Here is a 15,407-nt window from a genome sequence, read left to right on the forward strand (position 1 = left end):
TTATTTTGGGTTTAGAACTCAAAATTAAGACAGGGGTATTTTGGTTATTTCACAGGGTGACATGTGGTACCATGAGATAGTGATACATGGCACTACACATAAGCTTGTCATATGTCTTTTAATCATATAAAATGATCAAATTCAAGATTAAATATAGATTTGACACTTAGCACAATGTGATTGGGTCAATTCAACCTAGAGCCAATCAGAAGCTGACATGTGGCAAGGGTTTTAAGTGGTGACCTAGCTATATAAGTGTTATTATGAAAAGAAAAAAGAACAAGCTGCTGGTTTTATTTTTGTGTCACCACCTTAGAGTCCTCTCCCTTCTCTTCTTCTTCATCTCTCACCAATTCAAAGAGATTAGTAAACAATCTCTTGAATTAAAAAAACTATAAATTGTTTATAGTGTCCTGTTTATATCTGTAATCTCTCAAAAGGCAAAACTTGATTTTCTAATTCATAGAAAAAGCTTTAGAAGCTATTCAAGGGCTGCCATAGGTGATCTTGGTGTGGACAAGCTAGAGGGGCAACATCTGGTGTCCTAAGACGCATCCCAATGGTGCCAAACACACTACAGTGCATTAAAAAGTTAATGCACTTATTCTTGATCTAATCTAGGGTTCTAATGAATTAATCTATTAATTCTAAAATCTTAAATGGCAAATGTAGGTCTAAAAACATATTAAAAGAGTTTTAATATACTGTTTATCATTAAAATCAAATAGATAAAAATAAATCTTGCATGATGCATGTGACCCTAGTTGAAAAATCTTAAATTTCAATGATCTAAACTTGTGTTTTTCATGCTTTCGCTCCTTCAATTGGTATTAGAGCCACTATATTTTCCATTTAGATTGTTGATTATATGATTTAATTGTGTGATTTGATCATGAGATGATTAAATCATTGCTGGTTGCAATGATAAAAGTGGCGGCTTGATGAACTACACCACCATGTACATGGTTTGATTCATTCAACCATGCGCATGGTTGTTTGAGTTTGTTTGTGGGCTTTGTTCCAAGGCCCATAATGAGGCCCATGACTAATTAAAATGTTTAATCAGGAGTTTTAATCATACAATTAAATTTTGATTCAAATCATAATTTTAAAATTTGTTTAAATGTGATTCAAATCTGAATTTTTACAATTGTTTGAATGTGATTCAAATCTAAATTTTAAGAGTTGTTTGAATGTAATTCAAATCTGAATTTTTAAATTTGTTTGAATCATATTCAAATCTAGATTTTTAAGTTGAATATGAAATATTCAATTTAATTTAAGTATGTATGTTTTATTTAATTATTAAAATTATTTGCATATTTACTGGCTCAATGGGATTAACTTAACTAATGCAAGATAAGTCAATAATGGATGTGCCTGAGATTTTGAGCATTAGGGGCTAGGAAAGGGATTAAACCTCACATGAGATGTGATGGGCAAGGAGTTGCTCACTTATAGTTTATTGTAATTCCAATAATGGATGTGCCTGAGGATGATGAATAGGATTATAAGAATTCAATCACCCACTAGAAATCCATCCAACTAGTATTTCCATTTTCTACTTTGGAAGTGTAGGATTCGCTAAGTTAGTGGGAGGACCAATTTGATTAAAAGACCATAATCATTTTTGTTAATTACATGATACATTTACTAATTAATCTGGTTATTTTCTGTAGTTAATTTTCTGATAATAATGAGCACAAAATAACCACCACCATCCAATATTCTTACAAGCATACTTGATTGCAATAGGTTGACAGGACCTAATCTGTCTTATTGGCTAAAAAATTTGATACTTATCCTGAACCTTGAACATATAGGATATGTTCTAGACTCAAATGTTCCTGGTCCCTTACCTCCAAAGGCCACTCAATAGGAACACGAAACTTTGGACAAGTCGAAGGAGCATGATATGAGAGCTAAGTGTTACATACTTGCTTCCATGAGTAATGAGTTACAGAAGCAGCATGAGAACATGCAGAGTGCGAGCGAGATTCTGCTTCACCTACAAGAGTTGTATGGTGAGCACAACAGGAATGCAAGGTATGAGATATCTAAGCAGCTGTTTCGCATGAGGATGTCTAAGAGACAGAATGTTAGGGATCATGTCCACAAGATGATTTGATTGATTGAGCAACTGGGACATCTTTACTTTAACATGGATTTCCAACTGCAGATGGATTTGATCCTTCAGTCCCTTCCTGAGTTATTTGGGAATTTTGTGACAAATTTCCATATGACTAAGCAGGAATGCACCTTGGCTGGTTTACTCAACATGTTGGTTATTGCCTAAAAGAATATGCCGGGCAATAAAGGAAAAGAGGCAGCTTTGATTGCATCATCTTCTACTGGAAAGTCCAACAAGAAGAAGGGTAGTAAGAAAAAGAAACCTCATATTCCTGGTCCTTCCAAGCAAATAGCTAAACAGAAAGGGAAGACTAAAGCTGATGGAGGCAAAGGAAAGTGTTTCCACTACCAGAAAGATGGGCACTGGAAAAGGAATTGCCCAGAGTATCTTGCTTTTCTGAAGGACAAGAAGGATACACCTTCGAAAGGTATGTCCATATCTTATTATTTAGATTCTGATGATACTCATAGTTCATCTTCAGCTTGGGTTTTAGATACTGGTGCCAGTTCTCACATTTTTTATGATATACAGGAACTAGCAAATAGTAGCAGCTTGCATTCTCGAAATGTTAGAGTCCAGATTGGCAATGGCTCAACTATTGAAGATTTAGCCATAGGATCTAAATCCTTTTACATGTTTGGACTTGTTATGTGTTTGGATATTATTTAATATATACCTGATGCTTTTAAGAATATCATTTCTATATCTAGTTTGGCTAGAAATGGCTATGAATTTCAGTTCATAGATGATGTTTGCAATATTTATTTTGGAAATAAATATGTTGGTTCGGGTTATATGAATGATGGTCTTTATTATTTAGATAATAATGACAAACACATAATGAATGCAATGCCATGGTGAAAATCAAATCAAGTTCAAAATATATTTGGCACTTAAGGTTATGTCATGTTGCAGAAGATAGGATTGCAAAACTGGAGAAAATGGTGATTCTATCCTCATTGGGCTCTAAGCTTGCTCCAACTTGTGAATCTTGCCTTCAGGGCAAAATGACTAGATCACCCTTTGTAGGATAAGGGCTAAGAGCTGAAAATATTTTGGAGCTAATACATAGTGATGTATGTGGTTCATTTAAAGGAATGGCTAGAGGTGGTTTTCATTACTTTATTACCTTTACTGATGATAAATCATGGTTTGGGTATTTATATTTGATGAAATACAAACATGAATCCTTTGAAAAGTTCAAAGAATTTAAATCTGAAGTAGAAAATCAAATAGGAAAGAGTATTAAAGCTCTTCAATTAGATCGTGGAGGTGAATACTTGAGCACTAAATTTGATGAATACTTGAGAGAGTATGGCATTGTTTCCCAGCTGACTCCTTCAGGAACACCACAGTTGAATGGTGTATCTGAAAGGAGAAATCATACCCTATTGGATATGGTACGTAGTATGATGAGCTATACTGATATGCTAATCTCCTTTTTGGGATTTGCATTAGAATCAGCTTTGCATATTCTGAATAGGATTCCATCAAAATCAGTATCTTCCACACCTTATGAGATATGGCATGGAAGAAAACTAAGTCTTAAGCATGTTAAAATTTGGGGTTGTCCAGCTTATGTCAAAAAGCTGAATACTGATAAATTGAAAACCAGTGTCACACCCTACTCCTCGTAAGATGTAACATGTTTTCGTAGTACACCTAATAAATTACCGTACTTCACCACCGGTAACTCATTAAATATACTACAAGGGATTTTAAAACAATTTTCGTTCATTTTGGAATTGGTGGGTAAAATTTTTTTCAAATTTTAAAAACCTTCATTTAGAGTCCAAATATAAATCAAATTTTTGAATGTTTAAAATCTCCGCAATTTTTAAAAAAATTTCGGCAGAGTGCCGTCTGTATTTTGAGAAAACAGTTCTTCAAAACCTGAAAATAGAAACACTCCCAATATATTTTTCAATCACAACTCCAATTTCAATCAACAAGCTTTAATTCAACAGCAATAACAACACTTCAATTCAAAATCCAAATTTCAAATCAAGAATTAATATCTCAAAACATTTCATAACTCATACACATTGCATTTTAAATCATTAATTTACAATCATAAGGTAATTCACAAATGCAAAATCTCAAAAATAATATTATTACAATTTTATCTATACAACTACTCAAATTACAGAGATACATATGCATACTATTATATTTACATCAAACTAAACTACCAAGGTATAGACAAATACTCGTACAAAAATTCTTCAATTGTACTCCTTTCTAGCTATAGCAGCTCACTTTACTGCTATGTCCTTTTCTCTATCTGCGACAGCAAGTTAAAGCTATCGCTGAGTATAAAGATATTCAGTGGTGCACAATAAAACATAAAATGTATAATTTAAAACATTCATGAACAATTCATAATTCAAATATTTCACAATCATATTTCAAATTTTCAAATCACATTTATAACAAATCATAATTTTCAAAGCTTAACACAACACAACTTTGATCAAATAATTCAATAAAGATAGTGTTGCCAATCAATAACACAACTTAGGCCATGACACACAATTTCCAAACATGCCGTGTGTACATCACAACAAGGCAAACACCTTCACTAATCGAAATCAATGAGGGAGGTGGCTAGCTAGCTAATGAGTACTCATCCAAACTCGCCCCTTAGACTGGGAAGCCAGAGAGGGAGGAAACTGATCAAATATCAAACTCACCCCACAAGTGGATGAGGAACATATTAATATTGCCATGCCAAGTGTGAATTAAAACAATTTAAATCAAGTTATTCAAATATTTTATGCGAAACACAATCAATTTCTAAAGTCAAATTTTCATTCACAAGTGGCAACACCGTAGTACTTAAAACCCATAATTAACACAAAAATTTCACAATGCAGAAAATTAAACAAGCTTCATTTCAAATCTCCATTGTAAAATAGGTAGCACAACATTCTCGAAATTCATAATAAAATAAACATATTCACAATGTATAACAAATCAATTTTCATTGTGAAGACTATAATTTATAAATTTTTGTGCACAAACCTGATGCGAGTCGCCTATCGGCCTTGACTCAATTCCTCGGGTTCTTTCCCGGTGTTCTTTTCCACTGAAACACACAGTTTCACAGTGTTTCAGTATCATAACTTAGCATAAATCCAATAATTAATTCATAAATACTTAATTCTAGCCCAAATATGCTTAAACTAACGTTCTTGGAAATTTTCATTTCGGAGTTACTATTCATTACACTATTCAAGTCAAATTGTTGACTTTCTAAGGCTTAATAGGTATGGGAACTCCAACTTCACCCACATACCACATTTTGGTCACTAAATTTGTTGGTTTTGGTCATTTTCACAAATTCTAAGTCTTTTAGGCAAATTTGCAATTTTTCAGTTTTTGTGTCCTAAGTTGCACTGTTCCATTGGTCACTTTACTGTTAGAATTTGGCAAAACTTTCTTCACAAAAAATGTTTCCTATTATCTTAAGTTTATTCTCCTTTTTGAATCACCCCAATTGGAGTTTTGTAGCTCAAGATATAGCCATTTGAACCATAGCTGCCGGATTGGACTCAACCCAAAATTCTAGGCAATTTTTGGTTCTGGCAGTTTTAGGTCACCAATTTTGGGTAGCCAAATGACTTGATTAATGGCATAATTTGGGTTTTTATCCTTCATGAAAGTTTTAGGTCTATATCTCATCTAACCACTGGTAAAATTTCAGGTTATTTTGACTTTCCTAGCTTAAGTTATGGCCAAATGAACAAATACTATTCATTTGGTCAGTTTGCACAGGGACAGACTGAGATTTTCCAAATTGAGTCAATTTATTCACTAGGTTTTAGTCACTTTTTGGGCATACTTCCTGAATGAAAATTGTGTCATTTAGTGTCTATTTTCATTCCCAATTGGTGCCATACCAATTGGACTTGTAAAATTTCATTTTTGGTCCTTCAAAGTTGACTTCGTCATGCTGCCAGCAGCATGACCACACTCCCTCCGATTTTGGCTTTAGTTCAAACACTTCTAACACACTTAATTAGGTCACAAATGACCATTTCTCACTTCACATTAGGTCAAAGACACCATTTACAAGTTTCTCACATTTTTGTCTCTAAACCCTAGGTTCCAAAACCCTAACTCACTACTTTGTTACATTTAATTAATTCTAAACATACAAACACCATTTCTCAACTCATTCAAGCTTCCTAACACATTTAATTCATTCAAAATACATCATATTCTCATACATCCATGGCTCGCTGAAACTCACTAAAAGTCCCCCAACAATTGTTTCCTTTGATTTTTAGATTAAAATCTAAGTTAAATTAACTTAATATATGTGAATCAAAAATAAAATTTCAAAGTAAATTACTTACCTTCACTTGAATTCCAATTCTTCAATTTCACTCCCTTTTTCCTTTTCTTTTCTTTAAGTTTTTCTTCTCCTTTTTACTCCCAAGTGATGTATCTAGGTCTAAGAGTGTGATTTTGTGTTGGAGTTTAAGAAATTTATGGGAAGAAACTAGAGAAAAGCAAGCTTTCTAAGTTCAAAAATGGTGAAAATGAAGAGAAAATGAGAGAGAGAAATGGTAGAGGAGTGACGGGTGAAGAAGAAGAAATTTGTGTTTTTACTTTTTTTTTTATCCTTTAATTTTAATTGGTCCCTTTTGTATTGTGTTTATCTCATAATTTCCTAAATTTTAATTATAGCTTTATGATGTCATTAATCCTTATTTTCTTTTCTCTTTTTTTTTTTTGTCTTTTGTCTTATGGAAGACCAAAAAATCAAATTAATTAAGTTTATTAATTATCTATTTATTGCATCATGCATGAGGTCATGCATGATGTCATCACTTTTTACTTTTCCTTTTTTTTCTTTCTTCTTTTTTTTTAATTTATTTTTCTATTAGTTCTTTAATTTAATTCTTGATTTTGAAATTTTCTTTTCTCCGATTTTATTTGACAGTTAGGTCAGGAGTCAGCTCTTGGGGTCAATTGACCAAATTGCCCCTCGCCGGTTCAACCCAGTTTGCAAATAATTCAATATTTCTTCCGGATCCCTGACCTAATTATTTGACTGGCTTAACAACCTTTTTCCGTGATTTTCTCTTTTCCACTGTTTTCGTAATGGTCCTGAGGACTACGGTGTCACATTTTACGGTTCAAAATTTGAGTTTAAATCGACTTGTGATCGTTCAGAAAGGTCACCCATCATTTGTGACTCTCAGCTCGTTTAACTTCTTATGTTCTTTTTTTCTTATTTATACTTAACTAAATGGCAATTAATAATTATTTGTGTTTATGACTTATCTAGTTGTCTTAAGTGTGGTCCTAATCCCTTTAATTATCCGGACTGACTCCGGTCACCGGAACAGTGAAATATACCTAGCTATACAAATAGGGGTATTACAATTCTCCCGCCCTTAAAATAATTTCGTCCTCGAAATTGTGTCCACTATCTATCCTCAAATAGTCATACATGTTGTTTTCTCATGTTTTTCTCATATTTCTACATAGCTTTATAATCGGAATAATGGTCCATAGCACTTTAACCAACGCTATTTACTCATCGATTGCTTACCTAGTGTGTTAAGTTTTCTTATGAGCTTCTGTCATAAGTTAGATTCAAATTCATTTCAATTTTAAAGGTAAGCAAATATGTGTGCTAGTAAATCCACTTTCTTAGGACTTCATACTATCCTATGGGTGAGAACTTATTTTTACTCTTTTCTTATCAAATCTCTTAATCATTTGATGTAACCTTTAGTTTAGTTTAGAATATTTTACTCTTTTCTCGCTGTTGTTTTAACAATTATTTTTTTTTATAGTCTTTTCTTTCTTGGCCATAGGTCCATAACCATTATCTTACCAGCTCCATTTATGACCAAGGCCTATGTGCCATTTTGCACTATCTTGTTTGCTTTGGTTTAACTTTTTTCTTTCTTGATAAAATAGTTCGGAATATCATTACGCATCTTAAGTAAATTGCTTGCCTTAGTGGCAATTCCTCATCTAGTATTTTTCTCATTTCTTACTGTTCTATTTATTTTTATCTATCGATATTCTATAGCTTATTTTGCACTAATGTGTAGTCATTATTTTCTTTTGTACTAAACTATAACCTTTCAATATTCTAACTTTAGAGTTTTAAACCTAGGTTAGGATTTTCAAACTCCTTTCCAATAAGAAAACTTTATCTTATCATAACTGTACTAAAACAGATGCCATTTGCAACTATTCTTATTCTTGTGTATTATTGGGTAGTACATAGCTCTACACAATAAATCCCAAGTCAGTACTGTAATCTGCAGCTTATAGCACAAACATCAAGAATATTGCATAGTTACTACGATACATCCTAATAGAATAAACTTCCTTATATCTTATTTCTTTCAAATCCACTAATTTCTTAAACTTATTTTGATTATGGTACCCACTGATATCTATCAGCAGTAATACCTTTACTCGCATCTACGGTAGCTATATTACTATAACTTGCTTTTAGTTTCTCTTACCTTACCTAATTAGGCTTACTAATTAACTTTACAAATTCTTGTGTGCTAGTAAATACTTTTCATTAACAAACTCTTCCAAAATTAATTTTAAAAAGACTAGTCACTAACATATCAAAATTATTATTATTAATTTTTTGTTAATACATAGTCATATCTTAGTCAAGAATTGAGAAAATACCAGTAACCATGTTAGAAGTTTCATCGTCATTCCTCTGTCGCATATTATATACTCTCACTGGAGCATCACCTTGTCCTGGTTGATTCACAGTACTCTGACTTCCAGGTGTACTACCCCTACCTCTGCTTCTGTCTCTACCAACTGCTGGTGAACTCTTCGGGGTAGAAACCTGAGCTTATCCTTTTGATGTGGTAAATGATTCATAATGGCGTGGACTTATGCAATCCTTAGCAAAGTGACCAGTCCCTCCATAATTGAAGCATGCTCCTACAGCTCTATAACATACTCCACTATGTGGTTTACCACAAGTCTCGCAAAGTCGATCCGACAGCATTTTTCTGCGTGTCTGTTGAGTTTATTGATCGGATTGGGATGGTTTCTGTCTAGAAGATCTACCTCTACCTGATTAGCACGAGCTAGACACTCCAAAATGTTTTCTTTTCCTAGAGCCACTATCAATAGCTTGGCCAGTAACCTTTTCAATTTTTTCTTTCTCTTGTGTACTCTTTTTCACTACCCATTCTGATTCTATCCTTTCCAGTTTCAGGGCTTGTGAAATCAATTCAGAAAAATTCGGGTGTCTGAATCCTACCACTTGCATTCTCAAGCTAGGCCGCAACCCAGCCTCAAACCTTTTACATATGTCTCTGGGTGTGGAGACTAAGCTTCCAGCATAATGGCTTAGCCTTAAAAAGTTCCTGCTCATACTCTGCTACAGTTCTATTCCCTTGCTTCAACCTTAAAAACTCTTGCAACTTCATATCTACATAACTATCAGGGACCCACTTTTATCGAAATTCCTTTAAAAAGTCTGCCCATGTGAGGACTAGTGGCTCTACCAAACTGTAGGGGATAGTCTTCCACCACTCATATGCATCTCCGTGCAGAAGTGATACTGAATATTCAAACTTCAACTCTTCAGCACACTGTAATTTTCTGAAAACCCGTTCCATCCTCTCTAACCACTGTTCTGCTTCCAGTGAATCCACTGTTCCTTTGAATTCTGTAGCCCCAAATTTCATTAATTTCTCATATTGCTGAGCTGGAGGCTATGGTTGTGCTACAGGTGCTTGTGTTTATGCTTGAGGTGGCACATTTCCCACCATTTGTTGAAAGAAAGCAGCCATCTGCTGTGCAAACTGAGCAGGGAACTGCGGTGCTTGAGGAGGAGCTGGAGTGGCTGATCCACTCACATTCTGGAGTGCTGGGGCTTCTCCTCGGGCCTCAGCCTGGACAGATTGCTCTACAGATTGATCTCCCTCTTCCATTCCGTTTTCCAGAAATTTTCTACTCTCTGATAAAAAACACAAGGACATTGACCTCTGTTAGTGCATATTCATGATGTAAATATGTCATATATATCAAACATTTGAGCAGCTGTATTTACCAATAAAATATTTCAAATTCACAGTTCAAAATTTATTTCAAAACCTTGCTCTGATACCACTAAACACGTCACACCCTACTCCTCATAAGATGTAACATGTTCCCATAGTATACCTAATGAATTATCGTACTTCACCACTGGTAACTCATTAACTATACTACAAGGGATTTTAAAACAATTTAAATCAAGTTATTTAAATATTTTATGCGAAACACAATCAATTTCTAAAGTCAAATTTTCATTCACAAGTGGCAACACTGTAGTACTTAAAACCCATAATTAATACAAAAATTTCACAATGCAGAAAATTAAACAAGTTTCATTTCAAATCTCCATTGTAAAATAGGTAGCACAACATTCTCAAAATTTATAATAAAATAAACATATTCACAATGTATAATAAGTCAATTTTCATTGTGAAGACTATAATTTATAAATTTTTGTGCACAAACCTGATGCGAGTCTCCTATCGGCCTTGACTCAATTCCTCGGGTTCTTTCCTAGTGTTCTTTTCCACTGAAACACATAGTTTCACAGTGTTTCAGTATCATAACTTAGCATAAATCCAATAATTAATTCATAAATACTTAATTCTGTTAGTAGTATGCCCTAGAGCATATCATTTAGTATGTATCTTGTACATATTTTTATTAATAAAAGGCATTTCCACTTTTCCGTTTACATAATATATTTATGTGTAATAGAAAAGGTCCATTGATATTTTGTTAGAAATATTATTCTTAAGTTGTTAAGAATATGAGTGACAATATTTCTAGCACAAAGTATCATAAATAGGTTCACAATCGAGGATACTTCATAATAAGGACATGACTTATCCAGAAAGATTGTATTCATGTTTGTTCCCAAGTTATTTATATGAGATATAAATAAGATGGAATGGTGAGTCTCAGGCCATATAACAAACATGATAGGCACTTATAAATGATAAGTAGGCCGAACCAGTGACACTTATGACAAGCACATGGAGTTTACTCTTGTCAATGTTTTGTCATAAATCATATCGATGCATATAATCTTTAGACACGAGATAGCACAGATTATCTTGTATATAGGTAGTTTGAGTTTGATCTGCTTTCATAGTTTTACTATGTATGGGTATATGGGCATGTGTTGGCGCCTGCTAGTTATATATGGAGGTAGGTGTTGATCAAGATGGAATCTGTTCCTCTAAGTAAATAGAGATAAAATCCTATGTTCATTTAATTGTTCTTGATGTTTCAAGTTCTGGCCAGACAGATAGATTTATTCGAGAAAAGAGTTTCGATGAAAAAATCTTTTAATCAAGAACTGGAATTAAAAGAGAACATAATATTCATAGCAAATGGAGTTTGACATAAACCATGACTCGGCTTGAGTTGGGATTTTGTAACAGAGAGATTCTAGTGCATGGTAACATATGATTATAGGTTCATTTAAGGTAAACCTTATTACTAATTGGGTGGCCATGGCATGCTATGCTAGGTGTTAACCATGGTCTATGAGGTTCATAAAATGATTTAGAGAAATCATTTATGGTAAGAAAGAGTTCGATGATATTAAGAGTTGATATCATGTCTCATTGCCAATTAGTGATGAGCCTAGTAAGTCACACACATACACAAGTTATCACCTATTTAAATATGATTTAATTAATTAATTAAAGAGTTTAATTGATTAATTAAATAGATTTGGTTTGCAATTAAATTGCAAAGTCCCTAGCATGACTTGAAACCAAATCTAGATTATTGGATGTGTAGTATAAATTAAATTTATATTTAAAGTGTTTAAATATGAATTTAATTGATGAGAAATTAATTAATAGAGATTAATTAATTAATTTATATTTGATATAAATTAATTAGAAGAAGAAAATAATTATTTTGGGTTAAGAACTCTAAATTAAGACACGAGGGCATTTTGGTCATTTCACGATTGTGACACTTGGCACCATGAGATGGTGACACATGGCATAACACATAAGCTTGCCAAATATTTTTAATCATGTAAGATGATTAAAATCAAGATTAAATATAGGTTTGACACTTGGCACAATGTGATTGGGTCACTTAAACCTAGAGCTAATCAAAAGGTGACATGTGGCTAGGGTTTAATGTGTTAACCTAGCTATTTAAGTGTGGTTATGAAAAGAAAACATAACCAGCAGCCTCTCCTCTCAATTGTCACGCCATTTTGAGCCTCTCCAGCTATTTCTCTTCATCTCTCATCAATTCAAAGAGATTAGCCATCAATCTCTTGAATTAAGAACACTAGAAATTGTTTCTAGTGTCCTGTTTACATCTCTAATCTCTTAAAAGGCAGAACTTGAATTTCTAATTAATAGAAAAGGCTTTAGAAGCTGTTCAAGGGCTGCCATAGGTGTTCTTGGTGTGGACAAGCTAGAGGGACAACATCTGGTGTCCTGAAGACGAATCTCAAAGGCGCAGACACGCTGCAGCACATCAAGAGGTTAGTGTAATCGTTCTTGATTTAATCTAGGGTTCTAAAATTAATCTGATTAATTTTAAAATCTTAAATGGCAAATACAGATCCAAAAACATATTAAAAGAGTTTTAATATGTTGTTTATCATTGAAATCAAATAGATAAAAATAAATCTTGCATGGTGCATGTGACCCTAGGTGAAAATTTTTGAATTCAATGGTATAATATTGTGTTTTTCACGCTTCCGTTCCTTCAATTGGTATCAGAGCCACTATATTTGCCATTTAGATTGTTGATTATATAATTTAATTGTGTGTTTGATCATGAGATCAAGAGATTCATTGCTGGTTGGATCATGAGATGTGGCGGCACACATGGTGAAGCCACCATTGGTGGCGGCAACAATGGTTCCATGGGTGATTCAAGGTTTGGCTTTTAATTCTGCAATTGTTGTATGATCTAAGGCCTATTCTTTGACTAATTAAAGTGTTTAATTAGTTGTTTTAATCACACAATTAAATTATGATTCAAATCAGAATTTTAAAAAATGTTTGAATGTGATTCAAATCTGAATTTTAAAAGTTGTTTGAATGTGATTCAAATTTGAATTTTTAAAGTTGTTTGAATCATATTTAAATCTGATTTTTTAAAATTGATTCAATAAAATTCAGATATGATTTTTTAAAAAATATTTGAATGTGATTCAAATCTGATTTTTTAAAAAATATTTGAATGTGATTCAAATCTGAATTTTTGAAGTTGTTTGAATGTGATTCAAATCTGAATTTTTAAATTTGTTTGAATGAGATTCAAATCTGAATTTTTAAATTTATTTGAATCATATTCAAATCTGGATTTTTAAGTTGAATATGAGATATTCAATTTAATATAAGTATGTATGTTTTATTTAATTGTTAAATAGTGATATGCATGATGGATGATCATGGACTATAAAAGACCAATGTGATTGGATTTATTTCTTTTATGTTTCTTTGGGATTGTAAATTAATTAATTTATTTTAATTTATTTTGGGCATGTATTATTAAGTTTGTAATATTTTTGGGTTGTAATTTCATTTATTTAAGTTCTTGTAAATTCGCCTTGGTATGCCAAGGATTACTATGTAATATTGGATTGCAAGAAGTTCAAGGAGGTCAAGAGCATTGGTGGGAACTGTGGGAGGAATTCAATATCAAGTTTTGATTATGTACTACTTCAGCAACTCTTGTAAAATGAATGAATGATATGCACCTAGGAATGCCCTGATTCAATTATTGGTGGCTCAATTGAATCCCTTAGAAAGTCCATGATCATACCATATTTATCGCTTATCCATGAATGCATGAGATGTATGGGAATGTATGCAATTATATGATATATGCATGCTAAATGGATAATGTGCAAAGTGAGACCTTAATAGTAATTAGGATGGCTATAAAATCTTCCAAACAAATGATTAAGTTGGAAATGCTATAATTAAAGTAATTATAACATAAGCCCTCCATTGGGGCAATTATTTTAAGAAATTTTAAATAGTTGCATGAGATGCAATTAATTTAAGAGATTTTCTTAAGAAATAATTGTTAAGCATGAGATGTTGTAAATATGTAAATGGTTTGGTGGCCAATATTGGATGTACCTGAGGACATTAAAATTATTTGCATAATTACTGGCTCAATGGGATCAACTTAACTAATGCAAGATAAGTCAATAATGGATGTACCTGAGATTTTGAGCATTAGGGGCTAGGTAAAGGATTGAACCTCACATGAGATGTGATGGGCAAGGAGTTGCTCACTTATAGTTTATTGTAATTCCAATAATGGATGTACCTGAGGATGATCAATAGAATTATAAGAATTCAATCACCCACTAGAAATCCATCCAACTAGGATTTCCGTTTTCTACTTTGGAAGTGTAGGATTCGCTAAGTTAGTGGGAGGACCAATTTGATTAAAAGACCATAATCATATTTGGTTAATTACATGATACATTTACTAATTAATCTGGTTATTTCTGCAATTAATTTTCTGATAATAATGAGCACAGAACAACCACCACCATCCAATATCCTTGTAAGCATACTTGATCGCAATAGGTTGACAGGACCTAATCTGTCTGATTGGCTAAGAAATTTGAAACTTGTCTTGAACCTTGAACATATAGGATATGTTCTAGATTCAAATGTTCCTGGTCCCTTACCTCCAGAGGCCACACAAGAGGAACATGAAACTTTGGACAAGTGGAAGGAGCATAATATGAGAGCTAAGTGTTACATGCTTGCTTCTATGAGTAATGAGTTACAGAAGCAGCATGGAAACATACAGAGTGCAAGAGAGATCCTCTATCACCTACAAGAGTTGTATGGTGAGCACAGCAGGAATGCTAGGTATGAGATATCTAAACAGTTATTTCGTATGAGGATGTCTGAGGGACAGAATGTTGGGGATCATGTCCACAAGATGATTCGGCTGATTGAGCAGTTGGAACATCTTGACTTCAACATGGATTTCCAACTACAAACGGATTTGATCCTTCAGTCCCTTCCTGAGTTTTTTGGGAATTTTGTGACAAATTTCCATATGACTAAATAGGAATGCACCTTAGCTGGTTTACTCAACATGCTAGTTATTGCCCAAAATAATATGCTGGGCAATAAAGGAAAAGAGGTAGCTTTGGTTGCATCTTCTTCCTCTGGAAAGTCCAACAAGAAGAAGGGCAATAAGAAAAAGAAACTTCAGATTCCTGGTCCTTCCAAGAAAATAGCTA

Source organism: Hevea brasiliensis, chromosome 15 (assembly GCF_030052815.1).
Source record: "Hevea brasiliensis isolate MT/VB/25A 57/8 chromosome 15, ASM3005281v1, whole genome shotgun sequence".
NCBI lineage: Eukaryota > Viridiplantae > Streptophyta > Magnoliopsida > Malpighiales > Euphorbiaceae > Hevea > Hevea brasiliensis.